This window comes from Buteo buteo, chromosome 15 (assembly GCF_964188355.1).
Source record: "Buteo buteo chromosome 15, bButBut1.hap1.1, whole genome shotgun sequence".
NCBI lineage: Eukaryota > Metazoa > Chordata > Aves > Accipitriformes > Accipitridae > Buteo > Buteo buteo.
Genome location: NC_134185.1, coordinates 4,995,531 through 5,007,685, shown reverse-complemented (window position 1 = coordinate 5,007,685; position 12,155 = coordinate 4,995,531).

Here is a 12,155-nt window from a genome sequence, read left to right as displayed (position 1 = left end):
CTTTTTTATAGTAACACAACACTGTTGACTCATGCTTAACCTAAGTACCGTTATTCATTCCTCATACTACATTTTAGATAAGAAATACCATCTAAATAGAGCAGTATTTTGAATTTGCCCCTGAACTGCATCCTGATTTTCTCAGACTATTTCTCCACATCAATATTAAACCTTTCTTCGGTGTATTTCGATCCTCCCAGCTTTGAATTGCCTGTAAATATAAAACACCTGTAATCAATATTGAGAAACATAGCTTATGGATATTATATATCTGCAAGCCATTGCATACAGGGTATTTTCTGCTGTTTGAGATCACTGTGAGACAACAGTAGTCACACCAAGCACATTTATTCATAAATGAAAAACAGCAGAGAAGCGATTCATGTAAGCAACACTATCCCTAAGCAATTCTAATTTATGTATCTTACATTTACAGAACATGGCAGAAATCCACACTTCCCCAGCCTTAATGGTATGCACATCCATATGCAAGCCTAGCTTTAACTATGTTCTTAAATCTCTTTTGTACAGGTGTTTTAGGAATATTGAATATTTTGTACTTTACTGATGTTTATATTTAATAATTAAGCCACTGGTGTAGTTTCCAAATACGATCCAGCTAATTATCACTTCTTGTTGCTTTAATCAAATTGGTAGGTATGTGTTCAAAAGATAAACTAATAATAAATCACTAAGGCCTGTTTTCTATCTTCCCCAAACCAAGGTCCATCCCATGCTGCACAGTTTAAGGCTTCCATTCATCTGTCCAGCCATAGAGGCACACAGACTCAGCCACCTGAAAATACGCTGTTTAGTCCTCAAACACTGTTTTTTAGTTTGCACTTACCCTTTACAAGTTTTTATATAATCATCTCAGAATGCTTTTACTTTTCATTCTGTGAGATAACCATGGAGACCTGAAAGGCTTGACGTTTCTCAGCAAGGAGGAGTAAGGCACTGCTGCAGAGTCTTTGTAGAGAAAGTAATCCAAAACTAATCCAGTTTATTGCACCAATAGTTGTTCTACAGCCCTTACCAGTCAACATTGTTCAGAATTTTTAGCAGATTTTTTTTTCTTAATCTGGAAGCGGTTCTAAGGAAAAAAAGAAAAAACAAACAGAAAAAGAGCATCTAATTGTTGTGAACAGTGAGCAACATGATCAGCTATGTCAGAAAAACTGCAACAGCAGCTTCATGTGTTGTTCCCAGGCGTGTTAAAGCAAGCTAATTTTAGCAATCCTTATGTATTCTCAGAACATGCGTTCGTTCTTTATGAAATTGCGGGATATCTTAGTAGAGGGATTTCATGTAAATTATTTATGATTAATCCTGTGGCTTGGTTTGGCTTATGTCCACTCTCGGTGAAAGAACTTTAAACTTCTTAAGTGGAAGCACCATGTGAAATATTAAAGAGAAATATTTATATATACATTCTCTTTCTATCTATGGATTTCAGACATGAGATAAAAGGTTTCTATTGTTGATTATTTCAGCTCTCTTGGTTCTACTGCAGAGCACTAACTGCTGAGCTCGAAGCTACAGCTTGGGGATTTCAAACTGACAGAGAAATGCTCCAAACCAGCAGTCTCCTTTTGATTTGCCAAAAAGTCTTCTCAGCTAGCAACAGCAGTATTCTTCTGGTACCAAAAAAATCAAATATAATTAATCACATTCATCACCCTCTGGAGAAACAATTACATTTCTCCATTAAATAATAGCAGTTAGTGTAAGGTAATGATTTCAGGAGTCCACAACGGAGTCCTATCTGTATTATGCATCACTTAAAGTTTTGCCCTAGGTAAGGGAGATGTTAGCTGACAGTAGAGTCAGGTTTATATTCAAAACCAGCAAACTTCTCACAGTCCTTTTTTAACAGATGCACTCAGATACAAAACTTGCCATGCTGTCCAGCCGGTTGTTATCTTTAAATAAGAGTATGTTTAAAATGAAAATTAATTCAGTAGCTGCTCAAGAAATTTCCATTACCCTGTTTAATGCTCCCTATTATAGACAAATCTTCTTTATGGAACCATACAGTGACAGATTAGTCTTCCTTGTTATCAGGTATCTAGCAAGCGTGCCTCATCAAACAACGCTGGCGACTATAAATGATGTTCTTGTTCCCCTGGATACACCCTTGTGTCCTTTGCAATTTTACCTTCCTTTGTCTTTAAAACAAGAATTACCAAAGAGTAGAACTTGAATTTATCCAACAGATTCAAGGTTGTTTATTGTCTTCGGTGAACGCATTCACTATTTCTTATGGTTACCATATTAAAGTAATTGTCATCTAAACTCCTTCACTGTAAGACAATGCCCGGTGTACAGCACTTAGAGTTGTTTGTCTTTTGTAACATGCCTCCTTTTCTCCCTGGAAGTCTGGGAACTCCTCCTCCTCCTCCAGGCGCTAACGTAATACCCTCTATGGTGCTGTTTTCTCTCTGGGTGCAATGAAGATTGATCAAGGCTGGTCTTTGTTCTGTGACTTCTCTTCACCCTTCCCCGATTTTGTGCTTTACCTATAAACTTGAACTTCCATATTAAAGGCAAGGAAAATCCACAGATCTCAACTTACCATGTCAATACATTCCTAAACCCTGTAGATGATTTTTCAAACCATAGCAAATCAGTTCAACTCCCTGAATTTCTAAGCTCTGTACAATCTGCATAAAGCAATATATAACCAGTTACTGTACTTGCAAAGCTATAGTAGGAGTGTAGTGCTTTAGGTAAAGCAGCTGTCGACCAACAGAAGAATATAAAAATTCACTGGGCTGTTTGATCCAAACTATTGCATTCTAACACTCTGAATGCAGTGGTAAATGAAGAGGGCCTTATGGTGTCTGTGCCAGCCAGCAGCTCGGTACTCAAGGCCTTGCAGACACAGGAGAGATTAGAATTGTTTGTGGTTCAACCAGGGAGCACCCAAAACGAAGGCAAACTTTCTGAGAAAGCCAAATGGATTTTGCTGACTATCCTGGGCATGTGGGGGGTGCTCAGTCAATTAAGTTACAAGAGAAAAAAAGTTTAAAACTGAGTATACTATATACATTACATTACATACATACTACTCCTGCATTACATACTACTACATTAACATTACTGAGCATACTACATACATTAACCATGCAACAGCCACTTTTAATGCCTGATGTGCAGAAATATATTCTAAATATATTCAGAAAAATATTCTGCTTGGAGTTGACAACATATTACTGACCTAAAAATTATGATAGGAAACTAGAAGTGAAGTATTCGTGTTGCCCACTTTAACAGCCTACAACACCAGGCTTCCTGCACAGTAAATAGCAAGGGATAAGTATCTCAGAGGTTATTTCAGAGGATTCAAGCTAGGCAGCAGTGTAAATCCTCTGGAGGGCAACCAGAGCACTAACTTCTTGCTTACCTGAGCTGCTCTGAGTTGTTCCCTGGAGGTGCCAACTCTTCTCTGCTGATTATAGAAGGTGCCTAGACTCCTTGTTTAGAAACCTAACTCAGTATCTAAAATCAGATGTGGTGAATACTTCCTGAATATTCACTGAGACCTCATAATTTTCAAAGTGGCCAAGTGATGGGTTTTAATTAAATATTAATGAGTTTAAAGCTTAGTTTTCGTAAGTTCTGGAAGAAAGTGCACCTGAAGCAGTAACTAGTGGACAGTGAAGTTAATGTCATGTACATTCCCCTGCAGACTGCAGATCTTCAAAGTCCATGCTGGACTTAAGGAGATACATGTTAACAACCTTTTAGTATAGAAACAGCAAGTGTAATGGATTTTACATCCAGTTCCACTGGTATAAATACAAAGCAATTTCAATACAAAGCAATGTCAATAATGGAAACTGATGCAGAATAAATATCATGCCCAATACCTCTGTGTAATGTAAATAACACTTATCCCTTTCCAGGGGGATTTTTAAGGTGAAGAAACATCTTTTTCTCACCTTGACAGAGATTAATTTAGCAAAAAATAAAATCAACATATTTATGAAAGATATAGCAGGACAGCAATGCAGGTCCACCTCTTTTTCAGCATATACTGCATGACCAATGGTCTTACAACCTTTTTCATAATGACTGCATACTTGAGCCCCCTTTCATTAAAGGAAAAAGACATTGGTGCTAAGCTTTCTCTCACATTACTTACCAGTCCAGAATTTAGCTATCTAGGGTAAGTTAGTCATCTAGGTCTCCCTCTGTCGTCAGTAGAGTGGCAGGTACTTCCAGAGGATGAGTCATCTCATCTATTTTAGACACATATCTTAGAACAGTATGAATCACTCTGAAAATCCCTCTCCCCACGGCTTACAGAGGAAGCCTAGACAACTGGCTTAGCCAGGACACCTAACTTTTTGCCAGCTAAGGCAGGTGCCTGCTACTTAGTGTTCTTGCAAAACGGATGTCAGTTAGAAAAGAGCGTTTCTTCAAATGTAGACACGTGTCAACTGATGGCAATACAGAGACATGTTCATGCCGAACTATCAGACCATAACAGCATTAAATCAGTATCAGCCTGCCCTGTTTCTGACCTTGAGGTGAAAAATTCCCTATTCCTCTGCCAACTTTTTGTGCTAACTAATTCACATTTGAACACGTTGATAAGGCAGGTGCAGCTGGACAAATACACTAGTAAGCACCAAGCCTATAAATTAGTGACTGGGGAGTAAATTTTTTCTAGCCAGTTCAGGTAGTCTTCAATCCCTGTTGGTTAATACTGCTTATTGGTTTTATATCCTTCTGATTTAAATTCATACAAGAATGCTTTCATACCAATTGCATTCAAAAGATGCAATTAGATTCAGAAAATAATGAAGTGTTATCACAGTGGCATATGTCTTGTCCTTTTTCCCTTTCAAAATGGGCTGGATAGGGAAAAAGAAATCTGCTAATTAAATTACAAAATTTTGAAGAGGTCAAAATGGTGTAGCACACACCAAGCTCTAATTCAAAGAACACAGGAAGCAGTACAATTCGGATTTGTCATTCTTTGACACAGATTGTAATAATATAGTCAGGAGTTTTAGAGAGTTTTAGAGAAATGCGTATCTTTTTCATTCTTTCTCTCCCTCTGGGGTCACTGCACTGTGATCTATTTTTACACAGGGAAAAAAAAAAGAGTTTTCATTGTTAAAGCAAGTTGGATGCTCCCATATCTCATATTCAATCAGAGCATTTCAGAAAGCCTAGCATCCTCCTTTCAACCTGCTCTGAAGCATTCTACTGATTATAGACATCAGTCATCCACAATATTGTAACCATAAAACCCTTTAATTTTTTAAAAGTGGGGAAAAAATGGAACTTCCAATGACTTACGTATAAACGGTATTGAAATATTTTCTTTAAAAATACAAAAGCTAGAGAGGGAACAAAAGCAGCAGAAAGATAATAAATCTAATTACATGTCCCAAAAATTTTAGGGATACTGTTGTCCAGATGATAACTACTTTTCCTTCAAATTGTATCTTCAGTAGGGTTTGTCTAAGGAATTTCTCTGCAGAAATAGCTCACCAAATAGTATGAAACTGGTCCTATCTTACGTTCCTGAATTCTCCATCGACTTGAAATACTAATTCTGTGTTGCCAGTTTCTTCATGAAGCCCACTGTACAAAAAAGGAAACTCAGAGGAGGAGGGAAGGGAGGTGAGAGAAAGATGAAAAAGGTACAAGAAAGAAAAAAAAGGGGGCAGAGATGGCAGTTGTCTTGGAATTGCCAACGTCTTACTGATTACAGCAGGAGATAACTTTGCATTACCAAACAAAAAATTTGGTTATAAAAATACAGATCACATTTTACCCACAGCATCTTAAAGAAGGAAGACAACCTCCATCACCATTACAGAGATTCCCATGCACTCTCAAGGCTCACCAGTGTGCTACCTTAGGTCCATGCCACAAACCTCACCCTTTCCATATACTGGTCTGAGTTCAGCTCCCCTGTACCAAACATCCAGTAGCTGTAGAAGACTACATTTCATCAGTCTCCTCTCCTTATCTGTAACACTAGAAACTATCCGATATTCAAAATCAGAGCTGTTTTGTTTGGCCTTGCCTCAGCATACCAATCACAAAGCCTGTTCCAGTTCTCTGGATGAACGCGACACTCAGAACTAAGTTTTTAGTTTCATGTTGAAAGCTTGCCCTTGAAAAAACATCATCCGATAATTTCCAAAGTTTTGCTGTTTTCATGAAAATTCATGCCAGGTAAGTTGTTTATTAGATGTGCAAACATTTGCATGAAGAAATAAATCCTGCTTTCTTGCATAGCCCTGCAAAACCTTCAATATAACTTCAACATGTGGATGCCCCTTAACAGATCTGTTTCATATTGTGCCAATTAACACCCAACTGAAGGTGGCTACTGAATGTAAAGATACGCATAATGATTTATTTCAAAGTTTCTTTAACAACATTTAAAATTGAAACTACATTATGAAATAATATTAAAATAGGGACTTATCAGATAATATCAGAGGCTGTTGACAAGTGTATGAAGTAAAGAAAAAGGAGAATTTGTGGTTCATAAAATAATTGATTTGTGATTTACAACTCCACCCAAATCCAGCCAAAAAAGCTTTAATACTAGGTATCATGTTTGTGTTCGCCTCATTTCTTAACATGTATTTCAGTGCTGGAAATAGTAGAATGGTACCAACATTCTGATCCTTAGCAATTGTCTTTTCTACACTCGATACTCATCTTAAACCAGTCCTAATTACATTTTTTCATTTGTTTGTTCACGTGTTGTTAGTACTGCAATAGCTTTAGTCTCTTCAGTAAAATATACTGTGAATCCACTCCCATTCATTTATCTTTCCTTTAGAATAACACTTAATACTAAGTTTCCTTTTCATATAAGCTTATTTAGAAATTTGCTAGCACCAGCAACATGATCAAATCTTCAGGAAGACATCTAGTCTTGCAGGCATCTAGCAGTCCAGCGTGCATTTGTAAGCTGCATTTTTGCTTACTAGAAGGCAAAGGAAGTCTGCTGCTTTCAGCAACTTTAGGAAGCTTCCCAGATAATGGTACCAAAATAAACAATATTCCCCATCTATGATCAGCACAAGTGACACTACGGAAATCTCTGTACCTCTGGTGTTGAATTCTTCTCCAAGCTCTCACGACATGATCACTTTCTGTACTGCAGTTGGGAGCGACCATCACTGCTTTCGTTCCCATGACTGAGGAGAAAGTCACCATACTGCTCCCACTTTCAACCAATTCCACTGGTTCCCCATTCATATCACAATCAATTTAAAAGTGCTTTTCATTTCCAGAATCCTTGCATGCCTTACCCCAAGATCTCCCACAGATCTCATCACCTGTTACACTGCATTTACAGCATCATCTTTGAGCAATCTGACATCAATTCTCTCTGTAATAGTTCTATGCCTATGAGGCAGACATCAATTAGCTATCTCATTTAGCATTCTCATTTTAAAATAGACCTTTTCTCTTTTCCCTGCTTGATTTGTTTTCCCTGCCACAAGCCTTATGACTGACTTCTTTGATTTATACTGGAGAATTTTCTGTTAGCATACTATTCATTGCCTACTATGGGTAGTATTCTTTCATTTTGTAAATAATTTGGTCAACATCTTAAAAAATCCAACCTTCAATCAGACATTTAGACTGATATGCAACAACATGGTCGTTAGTTACTTCACTAGAATTGGGGTTCTGACTCAGGGATAGAAGAAAAATAAAAGGTCAAGTTTTCAAAAGAAATCCCCTTAGTTCCTGACATTTCCCTTGTAGTTATTTTCCACATTAAAAACTACAACCATAACAATGTCTTAACTGTAAGTTTTTCCACATTCATTTTTGATCAATTATTATTACAGTATTACAGATACTGTAATTAGCTTATACTTAGGTGGAAAGGAAGAGGGAGAAATGCAATTCCTTATTATTAAAAAGACAAAACCAGATGTTTGCTCAAAAAGAGCCTGGCAGCAGCAAAGGCATGTGGAAAAAAATGAAATTCTCTTAAGAAATAAATTGAGGACAAACTCTGGACAATCACCTTTCTAAACATGCCTTTTGAATCTTGTTTTATGTACATTTCATACATTTTTTCCAAGCATTTCTTAATGTTAATTATTATATTAGGATATACTTTTATCGGCTACATAAATAATTTTCATCAAACTGACTTCACTTAAATTTTCACGTTCTGTTACTATTACATCTCAGCTTTGTACTTCATTACACACAAAAATAATTCCAACAAATACACCAAACATTTGAACTAAGCAAAACTATCATGCCTTTATTTTCCTTCCTAATGGCCACACATGGTCATTACAACCCTCCTGGTAACAGTAATTGCTATATATAAGCATACCTGCAATGTAACGAACTTAGACCCAGCAAACTTCTAAAGCTTAATTTTTCCCTGCCCACCTTTCTGCAAAATTAAACCACCTCCACAGGGTCAACTGCAGGTAATGATGATGGCCCCCTGGAGCTGCATTTACTAAGTTTTTATGATTTGAACCCCATTTCAAATCATGAGAGGAGCCCCATGATTCTCTCCAATGCCTGGCAACTCGGTTAAGCCTTTAAGTTACTAAGAATTAATTATTTTAATTCCATGACTGTTCCCCAACTTAGTGCCATTTTATTCCTATTTCATCTCTCAAGTATGGAGAGTATCACAAGAATCTCTCAAGTATTATACATACACTTGGTATGTATCTGCCATGCTGATGCTCTTTTATTTCCTGCACTCTGTGATATACTGCGTTTAGGGGCACTACACATCTGTACATTTGAGTGACAAGAAGCTGCAGAGAAAGAAAGAACTTTGCCAGATTTTCATTTGTCATTTTATTAATTTTCATTCTGCTCCAACTGGGAGACAGGAAAATCCTCTATGAATTATTTTGAACTATTTTATCCTAACGTTTCTCCCGAAGGCATTCTATATATTGACAAGGCTGCCTAAAATCTTTACCGTGGAAACTTCTATCACTCTCAGCAAGATTACACACATGAGAAAATACTTAGAACTGAGCCTTAGTTACTACTAAGGTGTATTATAAACTTCCCTGGAAATTCCTGGAGTGTTTTTAAGTTTGATGCCTTATCTCAAGCAGCATTTAAGCAAACGTGTTCTAATGTATTTTTAAAAGTAATGATGGTTTTGCCCAAAACATGGGCTAAGCGAAAATCTCTGTTTTAATTATAGCCTGTAGCATGTTAATCGTATATCATTAAGAACAAAGAAAACTGCATTTTTCCTAACATAATCAAAATTTAAAGACAAAGTAAATGTGAGAGACATGTAAGAGAAATACTTCCTACATCTTGGGGGTTTAAGTGCCTGCAATTTTTGTGATAGCTACGGAGTTTGCAAGTGTTTTTGGCTAGGGGCATGGGGCTGAACCAAAGAAGTACGACTCTTGTGAGCTCTGAGGGTGCCATCTTCTCTGAACGGATTGATCCAGAAGTCCCCTGCACTTGCTGGGAAGCTGTAAGCTTCTGTCAGACATACAGACAGGTTTTCCAACATGCTGCACATATGTACTATGCAGATTAGCCCAAACAAGAATGTCTGAAAGAGTTTTACAAAGGGAACATAAAGCCTGGAATAAACAGAGAATTGAAAATGATCACAAAAAAATTGAACATGATCTACCTTCTTTGAAGTTAAAGTGATTAGAATGGAGCAGGCTGGGATTTATAGACTTCACAGGCTGTGGGAGGGACTTCAAAAGCAGAGAGGTGATAGATGAACATGTTTTTTCAGCCCTGCAGTGACAAAAATGCAACATGGTTTCAGGGCTCTTAGAACAACAGGAAGAAAAGGAAAACAAAAAGTTCTAATTTTAGTCTCTGCGAGTCATCCATGTTGCAGTTTGACTGCCTTGCGCTTAGGACACTCACCTGGAACGCACCTTCAGCAGAGCACAAGGCTGATAAATACTGATAAATTCTCAGTAAACACACATGACACAGAGATAGGAACCACCAGGACCATTTTTAAACTTTAGCTTTGAAGACTGGTGAAACCCACTCTGTCCTTGATTCGGAACCAGGATCTGAACTGGGATTTCCCGTGACCAGTACTGCATCATATGCCGCTCTGCCTTCTCCCCCAGCACACAGGTTTCTCAGACAGCTGTTTACTTACATCTCTCTGGTAGGACCATCCCACTGTGTATGAAATACTTAAATACTGGGAGCAATCAGCTGCTGTTAACTTCTTGTTTGGGACAATCTGCTACATGAAGGACATCTGAGTTCTAAGGGTTAGAATCTCCTCAGAGCAGGAAAATGAACCCATCTCCAATTTAATCTCGCTTCTGGGCAGAAGGGGAGAAAACATCATTGCCATTGGTGATTCTAGCCCCCCCCCCCCCCCCCCGAAAGTATTTCCAGCTAAACTGTTCAACATACAACTCATTAATGAATTTGAGTTGATCACATTTGTATTTTAGTGAATACCACATCTACCATTTTCTGTCTTACTGCTGCACATTTCACTGCTGATCTTACCTGAAAGCAAGTTTAAGAATGTCCTGGTTTCAACTGGAATAAAGTTAATTTTCTTCTTAGTAGCTGGTATAGTGCTGTGGTTTGGATTTAGGACGAGAATAACGATAAGGCACTGATGTTTATTTGTTGCTAAGCAGTGTTTACACTCAGTCAAGGATTTTTGAGCTTCTCATACTGCCCTGGCCAGTGGAGGCTGGGAGTGCATGAGAAACTGGGAGGGGACACAGCCAGGACAGCTGACCCAAACTGGACAAAGGGCTACTCCATACCATATGATGTCATGCCCAGTATATAAACTGGGGGGAGTTGGCCAGAGGGCATCGTGGCTCGGGGATTGGCTGGGCATTGGTCAGCGGGTGGTGAGCAATTTTACTGTGCATCACTTGTTTTGTATATTCTCTTATTACTATTATTAGTATTATTTTCCCTTCCTTTTCTGTCCTATTAAACTGTCTTTATCTCAACCCACAACTTTTACATTTTTTTTCCCCGATTCTCTCCCCCATCTCACTGGGGGCGGGCAGAGTGAGCGAGTGGCTGTGGGGTGCTTAATTGCTGGCTGGGGTTAAACCATGGCCAAGAAATATTGCAATTTACATTAAAAAATTAAACTGATTCTCAGATGAACTGTTTTTTCCAGCCTCTCTAAATGGTAGCACAGTCTTTGCAATAAGAATATGGTAAGAAGCGGTTTACAGACTTCATTGAACTGTGCACATGAAAGAAGTTATTCAACATGCATAAGTTTTTGCAGAGCATGACCTGAGAATCCTAATGCCGCAGTGATCTCCATATGACAGTTCTGCCTAATATAAAAAGATCCAAGTTTGCAGACTTTGAATTAGTATTGTGTTTCTGCATGCTTATGACACTTGCTCAAGCAGCCTTAGCCTTGATCAACTCTGCATGCTCCTACAATCCAAGTAATAAAATACAGAACACTGCTTTCTGTCCTATGTCATGTTTTGAAGGTTTTAAAATAGTTTATTTAAAATAGTTTTATATACAAGTTGCTACATAAATATTTCCTCAAAAAAGGAAAATATTTATTATGCACATGCATTAAAAGAGTTACTTTTACAATATATTTTACTTTCTTTGGTGGTTTCTAAAGTTAAGTTCTCAAGGAGGTTCTAGCGGAATTCTTCCTCTAGAAGCAGGAGGGCATGCACCTAATTATATGGGTTCTGCAGGGAAATAGAAGGTGCAATTATAGCTGTATTTTAGTCACCTGAGATGCAGAGTAGACCCTATGTTATCAGGCCATTCTCACAGACACATGTTCCCTATCCACATGTGGCAGGATCACTTATTTCGCAGCTTCAGCCCTCTAGCCCTTACTCACCTGCGGTAACACGTTTCCACCTCTTTCAAGAATAGCACATTCAGCTTACAAGCAGGAAAGCTAGTCTTCACGAGGCTGCACATGCAAAAAACCTGATTTATTCTGTGTATTTTAAAATTTGCTTCTTTGGCAATTATAATATGCAAAGCTCTCTTAAGAAAATGAGCAAGAATGAAATCAATAGGTTTCTACAGTAATTATTTAAAATTTATCCCAACAGTTTACATAGCTTTAGGACAGATTTCTGATATGCAATTCAATATGTTGATTTTAAAAAACTACATAATAGTTACAAAAATAAAAATAA